This window comes from Rhinatrema bivittatum, chromosome 8, assembly GCF_901001135.1.
Source record: "Rhinatrema bivittatum chromosome 8, aRhiBiv1.1, whole genome shotgun sequence".
NCBI lineage: Eukaryota > Metazoa > Chordata > Amphibia > Gymnophiona > Rhinatrematidae > Rhinatrema > Rhinatrema bivittatum.
In genome coordinates this window covers 250244990-250270035 of record NC_042622.1, presented here as the reverse complement: position 1 = coordinate 250270035, position 25046 = coordinate 250244990, and positions in this window count along the sequence as shown.

The following is a 25046-nucleotide window of genomic DNA, read 5'->3' as shown; positions in this document are numbered from 1 at the left end:
GTGCGTATCTTCTAAAATCCAGGATCGGCGCGCGCAAGGCTGCCGATTTTGGGCAGCCGGCGCGCGCCAAGCCGCGCAGCCTGCCTCCGTTCCCTCCAAGGCCGCTCCGAAATCGGAGCGGCCTCGGAGGGAACTCTCTTTCACCCTCCCCTCACCTTCCCCTCCCTTCCTCTACCTAACCCACCCCCCCGGCCCTATCTAAACCCCCCCCCTACCTTTGTCCACGGATTTACGCCTCCCGGAGGGAGAAGTAAATCCACGCGCGCCAGCAGGCCGCTGGCGCGCCGAGACGCAACCTGGGTGCGGTTCCGGAGGGCACTTGGACTACTTTTCTTATTATTGGAACCTCACTGTTGGGATGCCCTAATTCTAATGCATCATTAGTATCCTTTGACAATACCTCCCTCAGAACCATGCACTGCTGAGCGACTGTTGGCTTTCCCCTTTGTTCTAGTTTAAAAGCTGCTCTATCTCTTTATAAAGGTTAGCGCCAGCAGCCTGGTTCCACTCTGGTTAAGGTGGAGCCCATCCCTTCGGAAAAGACTTCCCCTTCCTCAAAAGGTTCCCCAGTTCCTTATAAAGCTGAATCCCTCTTCCTTGCACCATTGTCTCATCCACTCATTGAAACTCCGGAGCTCTGCCTGCCTCTGGGGACCTGTGTGTGGAACAGGGAGCATTTCAGAGAATGCTACCCTGGAGGTTCTGGATTTAAGCTTTCTACCAAAGAACCTAAATTTGGCTTCCAGTATCTCCCGCCCACATTTTCCTATGTCGTTGGTGCCCACCTGTACCACGATAACCGGCTCCTCCCCAGCACTGTCTAAAATCCTATCTAGGTGAAGCGTGAGATCTGCCACTTGATGCTCTGCCTATTTTATTTGCACGTGCTTTAAAATTCAAGAATTCCCAGATATTTCTGAAGTTATGCAGAGAATTAGAAGATGCTACTTAGAATTATACTCTGCAAGAGCATATTAGAAATACTGGGGTAATAAATTTGCCTTTTTTGATCCAGAGCAGTTTAAACTAAGCTCTCCTTTAGTGCTTCATCGACCCAGCTGGACCCTCCAGTCCTTAAGTATCTTAGCCACATGGAGATAGTAATACTATCTGGGGATTTTGTATTAGTAAATTAAAGGGTGTTACCCTTCTTTTCCCCCTTTTTTGTTTTATTATCCTGGTTGTATCCTGCATACTTTGTGGTCTATGGTTTTGCATCATGACAAATTTTACTTTCTTATTTCTTTTTTAATTTTTCTAAATTTATCTTCTCGTGTTGTGATATTTTCCTACAAGCTCTTTTTCATTTTCTGTTTATTGATAATTTTTAATAAACAGAAAGTTAAAAAAAAATACAAGTATATGTGTAGGGTGGATCTGGGCTTTGTAAGAGTAACCAGTATATTAATTAGAAAGATTGAAAGACCCATTACCAGTAGCTTTATTGTTCAGTGGCGACACCCAGATCTGTTTCCTATTCCCCCGTAAGCCGTTTATCATGTAGTTTTTAAAACAAGCATTTTAGTTAATCCTGAAACTGCCAATACCAATTGATTTTGTATTCAGTCCCTGAAGAGGCTGAGTTCCAGATGTGTGCAGCTGGACTGGCGGTTGTTCAAAGTTTTCTGTGCTGTCAGAGCTTGCTAATGAGGGCTCAGCAGCAAGCAGGATACACAGCTAAAGTAATCCCGTATAGAACCAATACACTGATATAATGCCAAATTTTCTGATGGCCAAAATAAACAAATAGCCCGGTGAGGTTTCAACTGCCGAGTCGGAGAGCTGGTGCTATCAGACCAGTTTTCACCTGACCACTGAATGATGCATTGGGCTTTCCAACCAGACCAGGAAGCCCAATAGCTTCCTCACAGTGCACTCAGATATTCCAATGAAATTGTCGAGATGATGGGAGCACTGAGAGGAGAGGATCACCTTGCTGGTGGCTGAAAGGAATCAGTAAGTTTTTGCTTGGGACATTTTCTTTTTTTAAAGTATTGGGGCGAAGATAACTATTTGGGAATTTTATTTAGTGTGTTTTGTGCTTTTAATAGTAAGGCAGCGAATAAACAGAAGTTAGACTGTTTGTATTTTTAAATAGTCAGTCAGTAAGGCAGCTAGTAAGCAGAAGTTAGAGTGTTTGTATATTAAAAACAAACAAAAACATGTAGCCAGAAGCTAGAAATAAGCTAGGAACAGTGTATAACTAAGTAAAAAGGTTGAAAAGTTCAGTTCAGTTACTCACCTTGGAAAGGTGTTGAGGTAGTGTGATTTGGTTTGATTAGGTTCATACATTTGTTAATCAAGAGAGCAGTGAGTCACTCTGGCTGACTAACTGAAGTTAGACTGTTTGTATTTCCCAACCCTCCCACCCCTCACCCTCCCTCCCCTAGCTCATCCTTTAATTTATAGGCAGGTGCCACTTTCAAAAAAAAAAAAACAACAAAACCTGTAGGCCACTACTAGACATATAGGGGTAGATTTTCAAAGGGTTACGCGCAAACGATACGAGCGTAACCCCCAAAAACCTACCCCTGTGCGCGCGAAGTCTATTTTGCATAGGCTCGGTGACGCGCACAAGCCCCCGGACCCGCGTATGTCTCGGGGCTTCGAAAAAGGGGCGGTCCGGGGGTGTGGCTGGGGGCATGGCGGCGGTCCGGGGGTGGTCCGTGGGCAGGGCCAAGTGCTCCAGCACAGCGCGCCAGCAGCTGGCTGGCGCATGCAAGTTGGCAGGCGTAACTCGACAAAATAAGGTAGCGGGGATTTAGGTAGGGCTGGGAGGGGTGCGTTAGATAGAGGAAGGGAGGGAAAGGTGGGGAGGACCAAAAAAAAAGTTCCCTCCAAGGCCGGTCCGATTTCGGAGCGGCCTTGGAGGGAACGGGGAAAGCCATCAGGCTTCCCCTAGCGCTTGGCGCGTGCAAGGTGCACAAGTGTGCACCCCTTTGCGCGCGCTGACCTTGGATTTTATAACATGCGCGCGGCAGCGCGCACATGTTATAAAATCGGGTGTACATTTGTGCGTGCTGGGTGACGCGCACAAATGTACCCCGCGCGCGTAACTTTTACAATCGGCCCCATAGTGAATTCACTAATACATTTTAAGGACATTAATTAGACACATTCCTACTCCCATAGCAACCTAAAACTTAAGTAGGAACTGAACAAATTTGAGATGAAGGCAGCAGTCCAGCAGCAAGAGGGGGGCTTCCCAGTCTTTTGCATCGAGTGTCACATGTATGATTTTTTACCTGCCGGTGAGAAATTGTATATGTGCATGTGATGGAAAGAGTTCCTGGCTCTCAGAGAACGAGTCTGATCTCTGGAGGCTAGAGTGGCAGACCTGGAGGAGCTGAAGCAGACAGAGAGGTATATAGATGAGACCTTCAGGGACATAGTAGTCAAGTCCCAACTTCAGACTGGCAGCCCTGGTGCCAGTCTGAAGTTGGGACTTGGAGGAAGAAGGCCTTGGAGGAAGAAGGTCTCATGATTGGAGAGCATCAACCTGGTGCAGCAGGAAAGGATCCTGTAGCAAATACCTGCTCTCCAGGTGATGCATTGTCCTTTCGCACCGACGATATCTCCCCAAGGCCTACTGCCCAGGAGGGAAGGATTAGGTCGGCCATCATAGTTGGTGATTCAATCATTAGGAATGTAGACAGCTGGGTGGTTGGTGGGCATGAGGATTGCCTGGTAACATGCCTACCTGGTGCGAAGGTGGCGGACCTCACGCTTCACCTAGATAGGATTTTAGACAGTGCTGGGGAGGAACTAGCTGTCGTGGTACATGTGGGCAGCAACGACATAGGAAAATGTGGGAGGGAGGTTCTGGAAGCCAAATTTAGGTTCTTAGGTAGAAAGCTTAAATCTAGAACCTCCAGGGTAGCATTCTCTGAAATGCTCCCTGTTCCACGCACAGGTCCCCAGAGGCAGGCATAGCTCCGGAGTCTCAATGCGTGGATGAGATGATGGTGCAAGGAAGAGGGATTCAGTTTTCATAGGAAATGGGGAACCTTTTGGGGAAGGTGGAGTCTCTTCCGAAGGGGTGGGCTCCACCTTAACCACAGTGGAACCAGACTGCTGGCACTAACCTTTAAAAAGGAGATAGAGCAGCTTTTAAACTAGAACAAAGGGGAAAGCCGACAGTCGCTCAGCAGCGCATGGTTCGGGAGAGGTATCTTCAAAGGATACTAATGATGCATTAGAATGAGGGCATCCCGACTGTGAGGTTCCAATAATAAGAAATGTAGTCCAAGTGCCTGTAACCAAAAACTCACCTGAGCTAAAAAATTCTAACTTATCCCTATCAATAAAAAAGCAGAATGAAAATACAACAAAAAACAAACTTTAAAATGTTTGTATGCTAATGCCAAAAGTCTAAGAAGTAAGATGGGAGAATTAGAATGTATAGCAGTGAATGATGACATAGACTTAATTGGCATCTCAGAGATATGGTGGAAGGAGGACAACCAATGAGACAGTGCTATACCAGGTACAAATTATATCGCAATGACAGAAAGGAGCACCCAGGAGGCGGTGTAGCGCTTTATGTCCAGGATGGGATAGAGTCCAACAGGATAAACATCCAGCATGAGACTAAATGCACAATTGAATCTTTATGGGTAGAAATCCCTTGTGTGTTGGGGAAAACTATAGTGATAGGAGTATACTACCGGCCACCTGGTCAAGATGGTGAGACTGACAGTGAAATGCTAAGAGAAATTAGGGAAGCTAACCAAATTGGTAATGCGGTAATAATGGGAGATTTCAGTTACAAGAGAGTCAGACTAATAGTGCGGGTATGACTCCCTTCCCCCCCTTCTATGATTCCCCCTTTCCCTTACCCTCATTTTCCCTTACAAATAACTCCCTTCAAGTCAGACTTTTGTTAATATTATTACTCATATATATTTGATATGTATACTCCTAGTTTTTCTGTTAAATTAGCACTTTACTTATTCCACTTATGTTCATTGTAAAGCCTTTGGCTGAATTACTGTTTGCTGTAAACCGAGGTGATGTGCATTACGTGCCACGGAATATAAAAAACTATAAATAAATAAATAAATAAAAATACCCCATCATTGACTGGGTAAATGTATCATCGGTACATACTAGACTAGAGAGATAACGTTCCTGGAAGGAATAAATGATAGCTTTATGGAGCAATTGGTTCAGGAACTGACAAGAGAGAGAGCAATTTTAGATCTAATTCTCAGTGGAGCAGAGGATTTGGTGAGAGAGATAACGGTGGTGGGGCCGCTTGCAATAGTGATCATAATATGATGAAATTTGAATTATTGACTGGAAGGGGGACAGTAAGGAAATCCATGGCTCTCGTGCTAAACTTTCAAAAGGGAAACTTTGATAAAATGAGCAACTGAAAGGAGCAGCTACAAAGGTAAAAAGTGTGCAAGAGGCGTGGTCATTGTTAAAAAATTCCCATCCTAGAAGCACAGTCCAGATGTATTCCACACATTAAAAAAGGTGGAAAGAAGGCTAAACGATTACCGGCATGATTAAAAAGGGAGGTGAAAGAAGCTATTTTAGCCAAAAGTTCTTCATTCAAAAATTGGAAGAAGGATCCAACAGAAGAAAATAGGATAATGCATAAGCGTTGGCAAGTTAAATATAAGACATTGATAAGACAGGCTAAGTAAGAGAGAATTTGAAAAGAAGTTGGCAGTAGAGGCAAAAACTCACAGTAAAAACTTTTTTAAAATATATCTGAAGCAGAAAGCCTGTGAGGGAGTCAGTTGGACCGTTAGATGATCGAGGGGTTAAAGGGGCACTTAGAGAAGATAAGGCCATCACGGAAAGATTAAATGATTTCTTCTGTGTTTACTGAAGATGATGTTGGGGAGGTACCCATACTGGAAAAGGTTTTCATGGGTAATGATTCAGATGGACTGAACCAAATCACGGTGAACCTAGAAGATGTGGTAGACCTGATTGACAAACTGAAGAGTAGTAAATCACCTGGACCGAATAGTATACACCCCAGAGTTCTGAAGGAACTAAAAAATGAAATTTCAGACCTATTAGCAAAAATTTGTAACCTATCATTAAAATCATCCATTGTTCCTGAAGAGTGGAGGGCTCCAGGGGCGATCCGGGAAACTACAGACCGTTAGCCTGAGTTCAGTGCCAGGAAAAATAGTGGAAAGTGTTCTAAACATCAAAATCACAGAACATATAGAAAGACATGGTTTAATGGAACAAAGTAAGCATGGCTTTACCCAGGGCAAGTCTTGCCTCACAAATCTACTTCACTTTTTGAAGGAGTTAATAAACATGTGGATAAAGGTGAACCTGTAGATGTAGTGTACTTGGATTTTCAGAAGGCGTTTGACAAAGTTCCTCATGAGAGACTTCTAGGAAAAATAAAAAGTCATGGGATAGGTGGCGATACCCTTTCGTGGATTACAAACTGGCTAAAAGTAGGATTAAATGGACAATTTTCTCAGTGGAAGGGTGTGGGCAGTGGAGTGCCTCAGGGATCTGTATTGGGACCCTTACTTTTCAATATATTTATAAATGATCTGGAAAGAAATATGACAAGTGAGCTAATCAAATTTGCAGATGATACAAAATTGTTCAGAGTAGTTAAATCACAAGCAAATTGTGATAAATTGCAGGAAGACCTTGTGAGGCTGGAAAATTGAGCATCGAAATGGCAGATGAAATTTAATGTGGACAAGTGCAAGGTGATGCATATAGGGAAAAATAACCCATGCTATAGTTACACAATGTTAGGTTCCATATTAGGTGCTACTACCCAAGAAAGAGATCTAGGCGTCATAGTGGATAACACATTGAAATCGTCGGTTCAGTGTGCTGCGGCAGTCAAAAAAGCAAACAGAATGTTGGGAATTATTAGAAAGGGAATGGTGAATAAAACGGAAAATGTCATAATGCTTCTGTATCGCTCCATGGTGAGACCGCACCTTGAATACTGTGTACAATTCTGGTCGCCGCATCTCAAAAAAGATATAATTGCGATGGAGAAGGTACAGAGAAGGGTGACCAAAATGATAAAGGGAAAGGAACAGCTCCCCTATAAGGAAAGACTAAAGAGGTTAGGACTTTTCAGCTTGGAGAAGAGACAGCCGAGGGGGGATATGATAGAGGTGTTTAAAATCATGAGAGGTCTAGAACGGGTAGATGTGAATCGGTTTTTTACTCTTTCGGATAATAGAAAGACTAGGGGGCACTCCATGAAGTTAGCATGTGGCACATTTAAAACTAATCTGAGAAAGTTCTTTTTCACTCAACGCACAATTAAACTCTGGATTTTGTTGCCAGAAGATGTGGTTAGTGCAGTTAGTGTAGCTGTGTTTAAAAAAGGATTGGATAAGTTCTTGGAGGAGAAGTCCATTACCTGCTATCAATTAAGTTGACTTAGATAATAACCACCGCTATTACTAGCAACGATAACATGGAATAGACTTAGTTTTTGGGTACTTGCCAGGTTCTTATGGCCTGGATTGGCCACTGTTGGAAATAGGATGCTGGACTTGATGGACCCTTGGTCTGACCCAGTATGGCATGTTCTTATGTTCTTATGTTCTAATTGGAACTCATTCACTGTCTCCAGAAAGGGCTTTATGTGCTCACCATCCCATGGTTGTTCCAGTCTATTGCACCCCTTCCCTTCCCACTTCTTTGCCTGGACTCTGGAACAACCTGGGATAAAACTGGCATTAAAAATATAGGTGTTCTATAGAAATATCTCCTATTCCTCATTAATTTCTCTTTCCATTTATCCCATAATTTCAATGTTAGGGCAACTGTAGGGGGTACCACTTTTGGCAATTTACGACTGGACACGGGCAGCCACACCATCGTGGAAGGAGCTATCTCATTCATCAACACCTTTTCCAAGTCTACCCATCTTTTCTCTTTCCCAGTTAAATGCCTACTGATCCCCGCCTTAAGCTACACCCCTATATAATATCGATGGATACAAGGTACACCTATTCCCCCTCTGCCCTTAGGGTAAAAAATAACTGGTTTATTCAATCGAGGAGGTCTCTTCTTCCAAATAAAATGAAAGAATTTGCGCTGCCATAGGTAAATCCTGTCTTCAGGGATTAGAATCAGTAGGGTCTGGAACAAATAGCTCAGTCTGGGGAGTATATTCATTTTAACAATCAAAATTCTACCGGACCAAGAAAAGGGAGCTCTATCCCATGCCTGAATATCCCACTGAATGGTTTCCCAAATCTTATCGTAATTGATTCTAAAGAGATCCTCCAGCTTGTCTCAAATTTTTACCCCCAAATATTTGACTCCTGCAGTAGCAATTTTAAATGGGAAGTTACTTTTGATGATTGCAACCTAATCTAAAGGGAGTGTGATATTCATAAATTCCGATTTCTCAGCGTCAACTGGACTGACTACAGTGAACAGAACATCATTTGCAAACATGGACATCTTATATTCAGAGTCACTGATCCGTAGGCCTTGAATCTCCCTGTTCAAATGAATTTTAATTGCTAAGGGTTCCAAGTACAAAGCGAATAACAATGGGGATAAAGGACATCCCTGTCTGGTTCCTCTTCCTATCGGAAAGGCTGGAGAGTAACCACCATTTACTTTTATACAAGCACTAGTGTATAATACAGTTTCTTGATCCAAGCTAGGAAATTCTCCCCCACACCAAACAGCGTAAGTACTGCAAATAGGTACTCCCAATGCACTAAATCAAACGCTTTCTCAGCGTCGACCATGAGAAGGCCCAACAGGACAGCAGTTTCCTTTGCCCACCCTATTAAATCTTCCACTCTTCTCACGTTATCTGCAGCTAGTCTCCCCGGGATAAAACCTGTTTGGTCTGAATGAATCAGCTGTCTATCCTTCCCAGCCGTTTAGCCATAATTTTGGCTAGTATTTTGAGGTCTAGATTTAGGAGTGAAATGGGCCTGTATGACCCACATACTGTGGTGTCTCTCCCAGGTTTTAAAAGTACTGTAATTCTGGCTCTGTTAGTGTCAGACGCTATAGTGCCATTGTGTAGTAGGTCATTGAACACCGATGCTAAAGGCTGGTCTATCACCTCAGCAAGTTGTTTATAAAAGCCCACCGAGAAGCCATCTAGCCACGGTGACTTGCCCATCTTCAATTCTCAATTCTCCTATTGCTTTTACCACTTCCTCAGCCATTATCAGTTTGTTCAAACTGTCTAGACAACGGGAGTCTACCCTAGGGAAACTGACCTCTTCCAACTAGGCATCTATATCGGAACTGGTAATATCTACTCTTGATTGATACAATTCTTTATATAATTGGGAAAATCTAGCCCGAATGAGCTCATTCACCATGACCATCGTACCATGTCTATCCTTAATTTTTAGTATTTGATTATGCATTGCCCTAGCTTTGAGGGACCTTGCCAAAAGCCTACTAGCTTTGTTGTCTCCCTCGAAATGTTCTTGACGTACTTTATCTAGTTGGAATACGATGGACCTAGCATCTAAATCATGCAGCTCTCTTCTCAACCCTTCTAATTTCCCTCCAAGATTTTGATTAAGATTTCTTTTATGTCAAATTTCCAGTTTTCCAATTTTGTATAATAAGGACTCCCTTTTCTTCTCTCGTTCTTTCTTCAGGTGATAGGCTTTGGCTATTAAATGCCCTCTAGCCACCGTTTTAAAACACTCCATATAGTACCAGCAGATACATCTCCTGTATCATTTTCATTCATCATCTCAGCATGCAATTTTGAATAGTAATTAGTATCCTTCAGTATACTCTCATTTAATCTCCAGTTCCCCCTAGACTCCATTTCAGGCCCAGCCCTAATCTTAAGCCACACTGCCGCATGGTCTGACCACGTGATGGATTCAATTTCGGATTGTAGTACTTTATTAACTAACGCTTTCTCAACAAGAATAAAATCAATGCGAGAATATATATTGTGCGCCTTGAGTAAAATGTATAATTCCTATCAAAAGGATGTAGCAGATGCCAAATATCCATTAATTCCCAGTCCGACATTAAGGCCTTTAAACCTGCTCTATTGGATTTGGAGGTCTCACCCCCCTTCCCGCTGTGATCCAAGAATGGGTATCTTGTCATATTAAAGTCCCCCCCCCCCCCCCCCCCCCCCACTATAATTAAGTGGCCATCTGCCCATTGCTGCAATGTGGCTGAAAAAGCTTCCAAGAATTTCCCTTGTCCCTTATTGGGGAAAAAACATTTCCTAATCTGTATAAAATATTACCCAATCTGAATTTTACTATTATATACATTAATCAAGTTGGCAAAAAGTCAAGCGGAAGAGAGGATTGCCAAGGAGATAAAAAATGGTGACAAAACATTTTTCAGATACATCAGCGAAAAGAGAAAAGTCCATAGTGGTATAGTGAAATTGAAAGGTGGAAATGATCAATGTGTGGAGAGAGACGAAGAAATGGCAGAAATATTAAATGAATACTTCAGCTCTGTATTCACTAAAGAAGACCCTGGAGAAGGACCATTTCTACACAAGAAGCTGGAGGGTAGTGGAATAGATGAAAATCATTTTACAGTAGAAAATGTATGGGAAGAGCTAAAGAATCTGAAAGTGGACAAAGCCATGGGGCCTGATGGGATTCATCCAAGGATTCTGAGGGAGCTCAGAGATGTGCTGGCGGGTCCGCTGTGTGACCTGTTCAATAGATCCCTAGAAACGGGAGTGGTGCCGAGTGATTGGAGAAGAGCGGTGGTGGTCCCGCTTCACAAGAGTGGGAACAGAGAAGAGGCTGGTAACTACAGACCGGTTAGCCTCACTTCGGTGGTGGGAAAAGTAATGGAGTCACTGTTGAAAGAGAGAATAGTGAAATATCTACAGTCCGGAGAATTGATGGACCAGAGGCAGCATGGATTCACCAGGGGAAGATCCTGTCAGACAAATCTGATTGACTTTTTCGACTGGGTAACCAAGGAATTGGATCAAGGAAGAGCGCTAGATGTCATCTACTTGGATTTCAGCAAAGCTTTTGATACGGTTTCCGCACAGGAGACTGGTGAATAAAACAAAAAGCTTGGGAGTGAGTGCCGAAGTGGTGACCTGGATTGCAAACTGGTTGACGGACAGAAGACAATGCGTGATGGTAAATGGAACTTTCTCTGAAGAGAGAGCGGTTTTAAGTGGTGTACCGCAAGGATCGGTGTTGGGACCGGTCCTGTTCAATATCTTTGTGAGCGACATTGCGGACGGGATAGAAGGTAAGGTTTGTCTTTTTGCGGACGACACTAAGATCTGCAACAGAGTGGACACGCCGGAAGGAGTGGAGAGAATGAGACGGGATTTAAGGAAGCTGGAAGAGTGGTCGAAGATATGGCAGCTGAAATTCAATGCCAAAAAGTGCAAAGTCATGCATTTGGGGAGTGGAAATCCGAATGAACTGTATTCGATGGGGGGGGAAAGGCTGATGTGCACGGAGCAGGAGAGAGACCTTGGGGTGATAGTGTCTAATGATATGAAGTCGGCGAAACAATGCGACAAGGCGATTGCAAAAGCCAGAAGAATGCTGGGATGCATAGAGAGAGGAATATCGAGTAAGAAAAGGGAAGTGATAATCCCCTTGTACAGGTCCTTGGTGAGGCCTCACCTGGAGTACTGTGTTCAGTTCTGGAGACCGTATCTACAAAGAGACAAGGACAAGTTGGAGGCGGTACAGAGAAGGGCGACCAGGAAGGTGGAGGGTCTTCATCGGTTGACATACGAGGAGAGATTGAAGAATCTAAATATGTACACCCTGGAGGAAAGGAGGAGCAGGGGTGATATGATTCAAACTTTCAGATACTTGAAAAACTTTAACGATCCAAAGACAATGACAAACCTTTTCCAACAGAAAAAAATCAGCAGAACCAGAGGTCACGAGCTGAGGCTCCAAGGAGGAAGACTAAGAACCAATGTCAGGAAGAATTTCTTCACGGAGAGAGTGGTGGATGCCTGGAATGCCCTTCCGGAGGAAGTGGTGAAGTCCAAAACTGTGAAGCACTTCAAAGGGGCATGGGATAAATATTGTGGATCCATCAGGTCCAGAGGACGCATATAAAGAGCAGGTAGTAAAATACTGCACGGAGCGGCAGTAGCCACAGAGGCATTCACGGAGCGGGATGCCAGTGGCCAGTGGTAGGTGTCCACCTTCATGGAGCGGAAGGATGTAGGGCTGTCATCTCCCAATTAAATAAAAAACAAAAACAAAAAACAAAACAGGGATGGGATCCATCAGGTCTAGAGGACACATATAAAGAGCAGGTAGTAAAATACTGCACGGAGCGGCAGTAGCCACAGAGGCATTCACGGAGCGGGATGCCAGTGGCCAGTGGTAGGTGTCCATATAAAGAGCAGGTAGTAAAATACTGCACAGAGCGGCAGTAGCCACAGAGGCATTCACGGAGCGGGATGCCAGTGGCCAGTGGTAGGTGTCCACCTTCACGGAGCGGAAGGATGGAGGGCTGTCATCTCCCAATTAAATAAATAATAAAAAACCCAGGGATGGGATCCATCAGTTCTAGAGGACGCATATAAAGAGCAGGTAGTAAAACACTGCATGGAGCGGCAGTAGCCACAGAGGCATTAACGGAGCGGGATGCCAGTGGCCGGTGGTAGGTGTCCACCTTCACAGAGTAGAAGGATGAAGGGCATCCATCTCCCAATTAAAAAAAGAAAAGAAAAAAAGAAAAAAAAACAGGGATGGGTTCATGGGCTTATAGGTATTACTAATTATTAGGCTTTTCAATATTTGATGATAGTTAATGTGACTTTCAAGGCATTCTTCACTTTCGGTGCATGTCCGGCATGACTCCTTGCTTCAATGACAGGGGAAAAGAAAAACTGATACTTCACACATTTCCAGCATTGCCCTCTGCTTCATGGCAGAGAGCTATGCTGCCGCTTACCCAACTAATCAAACTTAATATTTCACTTGGAAGCAGCTCCAGCACTGCTCTCTACATTAATGGTGGGGGTGAAAAGGGAATTAGAACATAAGGTTACTAAGAGCCAAGAGAAACAGTTAAGTATGAGAACAAATGTGTGAAGCTTGCTGGGCAGACTGGATGGACCGGTTGGTCTTCTTCTGCCGTCATTTCTATGTTTCTATGTTTCTATATATCTTCCATTGGTATCTCTGATAACAGATAGCACATCTACCACTATATTCTTTGAGAATAATATTCCCACCCCTCAATATTTATTAAGCTTAGTTGACGAGGTAAAATATTGGCAGGGAAACTGTTGCAAAATCATTAAGCACTCGTGTCTCTTCTTAAATGCGTTTCTTGACACAATATTACATCAACATGCATGTCAATGGCATCCTTATATAACTTTTTCCTCTTTATGTATGTATTTAGACCCTTGACATTCCACAAAAGAATTTTTAAGCCCCCCAAATTCACAGTGTATAATCCTCTATCAATCTTTTCCCCCTCAATACCCAGAAAATGAAATCCAATACCTCTTGGCCTCGCTGAGTTTGCCAAGCACAGTCGAATATTAATCCCACACATCTTTCCCATTTTTCAATTATCCCTTTCCCCCTACCCCTCCCTCCCCTCCCACCCCCACCCCTGATTATTACGAAATCAGGAGGTGGACCCCTGTTCTGAGGTAGAGTTGGTGCTACCCAAACGGACAGAGAACCCGTTAGGTCCCTACCATCGGAGGGCAAGGCTCGAGGAGATGAGTGTTGAAAGAAGACTTCACCCTGGAAGCTCATGATCCCCCCAGGAGGAGCCTGTAGGGATCCGGCCGCTGGGTCTTAAGGAACCCCCTGAAGACTAATGAAGGTCTGGATGCAGGCGCCTCCTGCAGGTCGTGGATTCCAGACGGCTGGCGCCTCCAGACAGATGGGAGAGAGGTCCGAAGCCAGTCCAGGAGCAACACAGAAGAAGGGTCCAAAGCCAATCCGAAGTCAACGCCAGGAACACACCACAACCAGTCCGAACGTCAGGAGCCAGACATCAATCCAATGAAGAGGAGAAGCAAAAGCGGGACGAAGAACCAAGCAAGTCCAGGATCACGGGCACCAGAAACCAAGCACGAAGCTTCAATACCAAGGCAAGGTCTGAGGAGCAGACCTTGCCTTAAATACCCAAGGTGAGGGAAGAGTCTCAGGAGGGAGCCACGACCGTCATGGCCCCTTTAAATCTTATCTTTAGCCCCACGTGCGGCTCTAAGGCAGCCAGGAAGGGGGAGGAGTCATCTCAGCCATGTAGGGCCCTGCGGCCAGCCTAGCAGCAGCCATGGCCACGGCGAGAACGCCAGAGGAGGCCCCCTGCTCCTGCAGGAGCCTCCAATCCAACCCGACGCCGTGGGTGAGTATTTGGTCCCGGCCGCGGACCGCTGCGGCCAGCGGCCATGACAGTGAGCCCCAGTTGCGGCGTGCCACAGCCGGCGGCCATAACACTGATACACCTTTTTCCTTCTCGAGGAATGACCACTCCAATCGCTTCTAGGCACTCTTAACCCATCTCTTTTAGCATATCAAACATAAAATCATGAAGAAAATACCACGCTCATTAAGTCTCTCCTTTGTGGAGACTTGCAACCAGTCCACCATGACTACAAAGAACTGCCAGAAATTGACAAAACGCCAGTGTGTCATGATCAGACCATGACCGAGTTCAACTGATGGTATCCCTCGAAGAGGCAGAGCCCCCAGAGTTCCTTCTCAGCCGTTTTCCTCCAGATTGCACTCTCTGCCATCTCTGATTTGTGCCCTTGATTTCATATCCTGTAGGATTTTTTTTTTCTTCTTCCACAGTCTTAACTCTGGAAATGATTCCCCTGATGGTGAATTGTAGGCCGAAAGGAAAAAGCCACTTGTATCTGAAATTTCCTTGCCACATTGCTGTTACTATGTCTCTGAATTCGCGTCTCTTCCGGATTGTATAAATTGATAGATCTTGAAACTGTTATAATTTGGATGAAAGTTGTGAACCCCGGGCCAAGATGAGAGTTGTCTCTGCCCACAGTCTTAACTCTGGAAATGACTCCCCTGATGGTGAATTGTAGGCCGAAAGGAAAAAGCCACTTGTATCTGAAATTTCCTTGCCACATTGCTGGCAATTTCCTTGCCACATTGCTATGTCACTGAGACCACGCCCACCATCGGTGGGCGTGGTCTCAGTGACATAGAACACAGCTGTGAGAGAGACTTTATTAGGGAGAAAAGATAATGCATAATCCGAGGAGCGGGTAATGCAAGAAACACAGTTCTTGAGCAGATAAAGTAGACAAGATGGTATTGTAGATAAGAAGATCCGGTAGTGGACCGCAGCGTGGGGTACACCAGGAGATTCCTGCAAGGTGATGGAGATACCTCTGAGTGCAGATCCGGTAGTGGCCCGTAGCGCAGGGTATGCCAAATACATTTTACTGTAGGTGCCAAGGATGCAGAGGTCTGTGATGCAGGAACCAAATTGTAGATCTTGTGCAGGGAAAAAAGAGGTGAGCATGAGAGGTCACAGCCATTTGTGACCAACGGGCACCCTGAGGTACAGGATGAGTAGCGCTGAGATGCTGAAGAACAGTAGTGACCCGAGGCACAGGGTACACCATGGAGACTTCAGCAATGTTGAAGAGATGAAGGAGGTACTCACACAAGGAAGTTCCAGCAGAGGTACCAGAGGAGTGGGTCAGGAAAGTCCAAGGTAGAAAGGCCATCTGAGGAGCGGATAGCCAAGATGCGGAAGAGCCCCCATGGAGTGGGTACTCAGAGCGTCCGAATGCCACGAGGAGAATCTGGAACAGAAGATCCAAGTTAGAGCGGATTTAACGAGAGAACGCCTTGATAACTCATCTTAGCAATGGGCTAGTCAGTTTAAGTACACTAGCGGGCTGACGTCTTCGGGAGGGGACACCCCCGAGGTTCCCACCATGACGTATACATAAGGAGGCCCTGCACGTGCACGCGCCTAGGTGGTGCCAGAATTAAGATGGCAGTTGGCAGCACCCACATCGTCCCGGGGACGCCGGGGAGGTCAGCGTTGGTTGGTGGAGGCCGCCATTTTCCCAATGATTGACGGTGCAGGGAAAAAAGAGGTGAGCAATGCATGAGAGGTCACAGCCATTTGTGACCAACGAGCACACAGTACCCCTCTTCTTAGGGCCCTTCCCTGGGGGTTTCGGCTTCCTGGGGTGAGCCAGATGGAATTGCCTGATTAGTTCTTTGTCAAGTATGTTACTTGCAGGTTCCCAGCTATTTTCCTCTGGTCTAAATCCTTCCCAGGAAATAAGATATTTCCATCGTCTCCAATGTCTCCGCACATCAAGGATGTCATCTACCTGGTAGGTTATGTCCTCTTCCGCAGAGAGGGGTTGCGGCTCAGGTGTCTTCTTCGAAAAGTTGGATAAGATGAGTGGATTTTTAGTGATGATGGTAACTGCAAGCTGTACGTGACTGGACCCAGGTGACATAGTATATGAAATGGTCCTATATACCGAGGAGCAAAACGAACTGAAGGCAATTTGAGATGAATGAAATGGGTACTTAGCCATACCTTATCCCCGGGCTGTAGTTGTGGAGCTGCTCTGTGATGGGCGTCATAAAACTTCTTTGCTTGTTGTCCAGCCTTTTGAAGAAGTTCTTTTGTGTATTCCCACAGCTGATGCAATTCCTGTGCTGAAGCTTGAGCGGCTGGAGAGGTTACTGATAAGGGCATCGGTAACAGAGATAAAGGCTGGTGCCCATAGACAAGCTGAAAGGGCGAAGAGCCTGTGGAAGCTGATGTTACGACTGTCGCTGCCCGACGTCTCCACTCCGCCCACCTTACCTTTTTTGCGACTCCTCCCACGGTTGATGGATGTTTGGCTGCCGCGGCGTCTGCCTGCCATCCTCTCTGGCGTCCCCGGTCTGGCTTGGGTGCTGCATCCCACCATGTTGTTCAGGTACCATAGGGTGCGCGCGCCGCGTGGCCCTGTTCCTTATTCTCTCTTTGGTGCGAACCTCAGGGGCATCCCCCTGTGATGAAATCACGCATACAAAAGCCTACACTTTTTGCTAGCTAATCGATTTAGCAAGGGATCTCCTTACGGATGGGATTCGCTCTCCATACCTAGCTACTCTGAGGAAATAAAGTTGGTAACTCACTGATGATGTAGGCAGCGGTTTCTTCCAAGCAGAAGCGATAAGTTCAGGCAGCGAGTCAGGGAACATGGGCCCTCGAGGAGCGAGTACCGGTTCCTGATAGCGACCTGAAAGAAATGAGAGAGGCCCCCGAGGAGCGGGTACCCCATTAGGATAAAGTCCAAAAGTTGGAGAGGCAGAGTAGCTAGGTACGGAGAGCGAATCCCATCCATAAGGAGTTCCCTTGCTAACTCGATTAGCTAGCAAAAAGTGTAGGCTTTTGTATCCAGGATGCATGACATCATCACAGGGGGACGCCCCTGAGGTTTGCGCCAAAGAGAGAATAAGAAGCAGGGCCGCGCGGTGGCGGGATGTAGCACCCAAGCCAGACTGGGCACGCCGGAGAGGACGGCAGGTAGACGCCGCGGCAGCCAGACGTCCATCAACTGCGGAAGGAGTCGCAAAAAAGGTAAGGTGGGCGGAGTGGAGACGTCGGGCAGTGACAGTCATAACACCGTTATCTGGTGTTGAGAACCTTCGAGCCTTGGGCGCCACTCCTCGAATGCCAATTTGATTGCAAGTAACTCTTTATCTCCTATTCCGTAGTTTCGCTCAGCAGGGGAGAAACACCAAGAGAAAAAAGATCATGGGTGGAGCGTATGAGTATCACTGTGCTGGTTGAGGACAGCGTCAACTCCGATGTCCGAGGCATCTACCTCAACTACAAAAGGTCGTCGATGATCAGGGTGGTGAAGACATGGCTCCTGAAGGAAGGCTTTCTTGAGTTCCTGGAAGGCTATTACAGCTTCAGGGGACCACTGAGAGGGATTGGCTCCCTTGCATGTCATAGCGGTGAGAGGCGCGGTCAATGTGGAGTAGTGATGAATGAATGACCTATAGTAGTTGGTAAATCCTAGAAAACGGTGTAGGGCCTTTAGGCCAGTAGACTGAGGCCAGTCCCAAATGCTCTTAATTTTCTGCGGGTCCATTTGGAACCCCCCCGACTGGACACAACGTATCCTAAAAATGGAACGGACTCCTGGTGGAAGGCACACTTTTCTAGTTTGGCGTATAGGTGGTTATCTCTGAGTCTCTGAAGAACCTTGGAAATGTCCAAATGCTGAGTCTGGAGATCCCGGGAAAAGACTAGTATATCGTCCAAATATACTACTACATGTATAGTACATGTTATACTATACATACAACATGTCTCTGAAGATTTCATTCATCATGTTTTGGAATACTGCCAGGATGTTACAAAGGCCGAAGAGCATGACCAAGTATTCAAAATGGCCGCTGCGGGTAATGAATGCTGTTTTCCATTCATCGCCCCGGCGTATACAAACAAGATTATATGCTCCTCTGAGATCCAGATTTGTGAATATTCTGGCTCCTTGGAGCCGATCAAAAAGTTCGGAGATTAAGGGCAGTGGGTAGTGGTCCTTCATGGTGATCTCGTTCAACACCACGGTAGTCTATACATGGGCGAAGTAATCTGTCCTTCTTGCCCACGAAAAAGAATCCGGCTCTGGCTGGAGACTTTGAAGGCCATATGAAGCTCTTTGCCAAGTTCTCCTGGATGTATAGAAACATAGAAACATAGAAATGACGGCAGAAGAAGACCAAACGGCCCATCCAGTCTGCCCAGTAAGCCATGCACTTTTTTTTTTTTTATTTCTCTCATACTTCTGTTACTCTTGGCTCTTAGTAACCTTTTGGTTCTATTTCCCTTCCACCCGTACCATTAATGTAGAGAGCAGTGTTGGAACTGCATCCAAATGATTATCTACCATAGTTAGCTGTAGTAACCGCCGCAATAAGCAAGCTACACCCATGCCTTTGTTTACCCAGACTATGTAACTCAGTCCTTGTTGGTTATTGTCTGTATATAGATCCACCTTTCTACGTTCCCCCTGCCGTTGAAGCAGAGAGCTATGCTGGATGTGTGTTGAAAGTGAAGAATCAGACTTTCTCCCCTGCCGTAGAAGCAGAGAGCTATGTTGGATATGCGTGAAGTATCAGACTTCCTCCCCTGCCGTAGAAGCAGAGAGCTGGTTGGATATGCGTTGAAAGTGAAATATTAGACTTTCTCCCCTGCCATAGAAGCAGAGAGCTATGTTGGATTTGCTTGAAGTATCAGACTTCTCCCCTGCCGTTGAAGCAGAGAGCTATGCTGGATGTATGTTGAAAGTGAAATATCAGACTTTCTCCCCTGCCATAGAAGCAGAGAGCTATGTTGGATATGCGTGAAGTATCAGACTTCCTCCCCTGCCATAGAAGCAGAGAGCTATGTTGGATATGCGTGAAGTATCAGACTTTCTCCCCTGCCGTAGAAGCAGAGAGCTATGTTGGATTTGCTTGAAGTATCAGACTTCTCCCCTGCCGTTGAAGCAAAGAGCTATGCTGGATATGCATTGAAAGTAAAGTATCTGGCTTATTTAATTTGGGGTAGTAACCACCATAACAAGCAAGCTACTCCCCACTTTTTGTGAATGCAAATCCTTTTTTTCCACACTTCCTCTTGCTGTTGAAGCTTAGAGCAATGTTGGAGTCGCATTAACTGTGTGTATGTTTATTGAATAAGGGTATAATCTCCAGGCAGTAGCCGTCATTCCCGCGAGCCACCCACTCTTCATTCACGTCCTGTTATGTAGTTAGACATAACCTTTGTCTCGAATAAGGAAAGTGGGTACACCCTTCCTTTAGGAGGTTCGGAACCCGGTACTAAGTTGATGGCGCAGTCAAAGGATCGGTGAGGTAGCAAAGTATCTGCCGCTTGTTTAGAAAACACGTCCTGATAGGACTGGTACTGTGGAGGTAGGCTTGGAAGAGAGGTGGTAGTAGTCAGGCAAGGCATGGGAGTCACTGCCTCTAGGCATCTTCCATGGCAGGCTTTTCCCCATTGAGAAAGTTCCATGGTACTCCAATCAATTGGGGTGAGTGAATTTGAAGCCATGGTGTTCCGAGTACCACCAGATGTATAGCTTTATCCAGGACTAGAAATGTAATGGTCTTGGAATTCAGAGACCCAGTGCGGAGGCGAAGCGGCTGAGTAGTAAAAGAGACCTCACCAGGTAAAGGCTCGCCATGTATGGATGACAATAGTAGTGGAGTGGGTGTCCAAACTGTAGGGCTTCGTAGGTGCTCTACGAGTTGGCGGAGTATGAAGTTTCCACCAGCCCCAGAATCTACGAGGGCTAGCGTGTGGAATTCGAGGGCATCCAACAAAATAGAGACTGGAAGTGTCAGTGGCGGAGACGGAGAAGTTAGACCTAGGAAGAGTCCTCCGGTGGATCCTAGGTCTGCAAGTTTCCCGGACAGATAGGGCAAGAAGGTATCGCGTGGCCTGGTTGTCCACAGTACATGCAGAGGCCAAGTCTCTTTCGATAACGTCTCTCTTTCGACAGTGAACTTAATAGCAGGTAATGGACTTCTCCTCCAAGAACTTATCCAATCCTCTTTTAAACACAGCTATACTAACTGCACTAACCACATCCTCTGGCAACAAATTCCAGAGTTTAATTGTGCGTTGAGTGAAAAAGAACTTTCTCCGATTAGTTTTAAATGTGCCCCATGCTAACTTCATGGAGTGCCCCCTAGTCTTTCTATTATCTGAAAGAGTAAATAACGAATTCACATCTACCCGTTCTAGACCTCTCATGATTTTAAACATCTCTATCATATCCCCCCTTAGACGTCTCTTCTCCAAGCTGAAAAGTCCTAACCTCTTTAGTCTTTCCTCATAGGGGAGCTGTTCCATTCCCCTTATCATTTTGGTAGCCCTTCTCTGTACCTTCTCCATCGCAATTATATCTTTTTTGAGATGTGGCGACCAGAATTGTACACAGTATTCAAGGTGCGGTCTCAACATGGAACAATACAGAGGCATTATGATATTTTCCGTTTTATTCACCATTGCCTTTCTAATAATTCACCATGGAGCAATACAGAGGCATTATGATATTTTCCGTTTTATTCACCATTGCCTTTCTAATAATTCCCAACATTCTGTTTGCTTTTTTGACTGCCGCAGCACACTGAACCGACGATTTCAATGTGTTATCCACTATGACGCCTAGATCTCTTTCTTGGGTTGTAGCACCTAATATGGAACCCAACATTGTGTAATTATAGCATGGGTTATTTTTCCCTATATGCATCACCTTGCACTTATCCACATTAATTTTCATCTGCCATTTGGATGCCCAATTTTCCAGTCTCACAAGTTCTTCCTGCAATTTATCACAATCTGCTTGTGATTTAACTACTCTGAACAATTTTGTGTCATCTGCAAATTTGATTATCTCACTCATCATATTTCTTTCCAGATCATTTATAAATATATTGAAAAGTAAGGGTCCCAATACAGATCCCTTCCACTGAGAAAATTGTCCATTTAATCCTACTCTCTATTTCCTGTCTTTTAGCCAGTTTGCAATCCATGAAAGGACATCACCACCTATCCCATGACTTTTTACTTTTCCTAGAAGCCTCTCATGAGGAACTTTGTCAAAAGCCTTCTGAAAATCCAAGTATACTACATCTACCAGTTCACCTTTATCCACATGTTTATTAACTCCTTCAAAAAAGTGAAGCAGATTTGTGAGGCAAGACTTGCCTTGGGTAAAGCCATGCTGACTTTGTTCCATTAAACCATGTCTTTCTATATGTTCTGTGATTTTGATGTTTAGAACACTTTCCACTATTTTTCCTGGCACTGAAGTCAGGCTAACCGGTCTGTAGTTTCCCGGATCGCCCCTGGAGCCCTTTTTAAATATTGGGATTACATTTGCTATTCTCCAGTCTTCAGGTACAATGGATGATTTTAATGATAGGTTACAAATTTTTACTAATAGGTCTGAAATTTCATTTTTTGGTTCCTTCAGAACTCTGGGGTGTATACCATCTGGTCCAGGTGATTTACTACTATTCAGTTTGTCAATCAGGTCTACCACATCTTCTAGGTTCACCGTGATTTGATTCAGTCCATCTGAATCATTACCCATGAAAACCTTCTCCATTATGGGTACCTTCCCAACATCCTTTTCAGTAAACACCGAAGCAAAGAAATCATTTAATCCTTCCGCGATGGCCTTATCTTCTCTAAGTGCCCCTTTAACCCCTCGATCATCTAGTGGTCCAACTGACTCCCTCACAGGCTTCCTGCTTCGGATATATTTAAAAAAGTTTTTACTGTGAGTTTTTGCCTCTACAGCCAACTTCTTTTCAAATTCTCTCTTAGCCTGTCTTATCAATGTCTTACATTTAACTTGCCAACGTTTATGCTTTATCCTATTTTCTTCTGTTGGATCCTTCTTCCAGTTTTTGAATGAAGATCTTTTGGCTAAAATAGCTTCTTTCACCTCCCCTTTTAACCATGCCGGTAATCGTTTTGCCTTCTTTCCACCTTTCTTAATGTGTGGAATACATCTGGACTGTGCTTCTACAATGGTATTTTTTAACAATGACCACGCTTCTTGCACATTTTTTACTTTTGTAGCTGCTTCTTTCAGTTTTTTTCTAACAATTTTTCTCATTTTATCAAAGTTTCCCTTTTGAAAGTTTAGCACGAGAGCCATGTATTTGCACACTTTTCCTCTTCCAGTCATTAAATCAAATTTGATCATATTATGATCACTATTGCCAAGCGGCCCCACCACTGTTACCTCTCTCACCAAGTCCTGTGCTCCACTGAGAATTAGATGTAAAATTGCTCCCTCTCTCATTGGTTCCTGAACCAATTGCTCCATAAAGCTATCATTTATTCCATCCAGGAAGGTTATCTCTCTAGCGTGACCCGATGATATATTTACCCAGTCAATATTGGGGTAATTGAAGTCTCCCATTATTACTGCACTACCAATTTGGTTAGCTTCCCTAATTTCTCTTAGCATTTCACTGTCCGTCTCACCATCTTGACCAGGTGGACGGTAGTATACTCCTATCACTATAGTCTTCCCCGACATACAAGGGATTTATACCCATGAAGATTCAATTTTGTATTTAGTCTCATGCAGGATGTTTATCCTGTTGGACTCTATGCCATCCCGGACATAAAGCGCCACACCTTCTCCCGGGTGCTCCTCTCTGTCTTTGCGATATAATTTGTACCCCGGTATAGCACTGTCCCATTGGTTATCCTCTTTCCACCATGTCTCTGAGATGCCAATTAAGTCTATGTCATCATTGTTGCGATCCCGGTCACTGGCTCAGTGACCGGGCTCTTACCTTCTCCCGTAGCGCTGCAGTCCGCCAGGTCTCGGGCCTCTCAAGGCCGCATGGCAGCAGCGTCTCCACGAGGAGACGTCGCCAAAGACTCCGCCCCCCTTGGAGGGGTACGCGCGCGCGCGAGGACCGACGTTTTGAGCCGGCAGGACCGGATGCGAGGACACGCCTCCTGATGACGTCAGACGCTGGTAAGGGATTTAAACAAGCTCCGGGAAACTGTACTTTGCCTTGCCTGTCGTCGGATTTCTCCTGCCTGCCTGGTCCTGATTCCTGCCTGATATCTGGTTCTTGAGTTCCTGCTTGTCCTTGCGATTCTCCGTCTGCCTGATTGCTGCCTGCCCTGACTCCGGTCCGTGACTCCGTCTTCTGCCTGCCTGCTGCCTGCCTTGACTCCGGTCCGTGACTCCGTCTTCTGCCTGCCTGCTGCCTGCCTTGACTCCGGTCCGTGACTCCGTCTTCTGCCTGCCTGCTGCCTGCCTTGACTCCGGTTCGTGACTCCGTCTTCCGCCTGCCAGCTGCCTGTCCTGACTCCGGTTCCTACTCCTTTCTGGGTTCCCGCTTCTCTTTGCCTAAGTCCCAGCGGTCCGGGTCCCTACGGGCTCCTCCTGGGGGGACCTCGGGCTTCCAGGGTGAAGACTCCTAAGTCCTAGCGACCCGGGCTCCCACAGCTCCTCTGGAGGGCTCACGGGTTTTCAGGTGAAGCCATCTGCCCAGTGTGATTCTGCCTCCCGGCCGTTCCTCCGACTCGGTCGGCCTAAGGATCCACTTCCGGATTTGGACAGCCATAACAGATTGCAAGGCCATGGATCCGGCAGATCTCGCTGGTCTCCAGGCCATTCCGGGGCTCGCCCAACGACTGGTGCAACAGCAGCAGGTACTGGACTCTTTGGTCGCTACTGTAGAACGCATGGCAACCCGCATGGATGCCGAGCCTCCGGCTCCGGCTCCCGTACCGGTGGCCGCACCGGTCGTCACTCTTCAGACGCCTACCCAGCTTCCTGCCCCTTCCCGATATGCGGGGGATTCTAAGGCGTGTCGTGGTTTTCTAAACCAGTGTTTTGTGCGGTTTGCCTTACTCCCGAATCAATTCCCCACTGACTCTGTCAAGGTAGCTTACATTTTCTCCTTAGTGGATGGTAAGGCCCTGAACTGGGCATCACCAATGTGGGAGAAGAATGATGCTACCCTCGCTAACTTGGATCTGTTTGTGACCAACTTCAGGGCAGCCTTTGATGAGCCCGCTCGTCAGACTTCGGCAACTTCGGAGTTACTGCAACTCCGGCAAGGAACACGTACCTTGGCTGAATATGCCTTGGAATTCCGCACACTGGCTCTGGAGGTGGGCTGGCGGGATGACGCCCTCCGGGGAATTTTCCTAGAAGGCCTGGCGGGTCGGATCAAGGACATCTTGGCTGCCAGAGATATTCCCGAGGAACTTAACGCTCTCATTGAACTCACCGGACGCATTGACCAACGTCTGCAACAGAGGGCCAAGGAGGTTCGCCCTCCACGACGCATGACCCCTCTGGCGCCTGCCTTTTCAAGACCACTCATGCCGAGCTCTCGATCCCCGGGAACGTCAGCTGAACCTTCCTCCGAGGAGCCCATGCAGATAGGAAGAACCGCTTTGTCAGAAGAAGAGAGACGCCATCGCCGGTCTCTGGGACTCTGCTTGTATTGTGGTGGAAAGGGTCACTTCCTGTCACAATGTAAGGAACGGGCGGAAAACGCTCGCACCTAGGGGAATTAGAGGAGGGT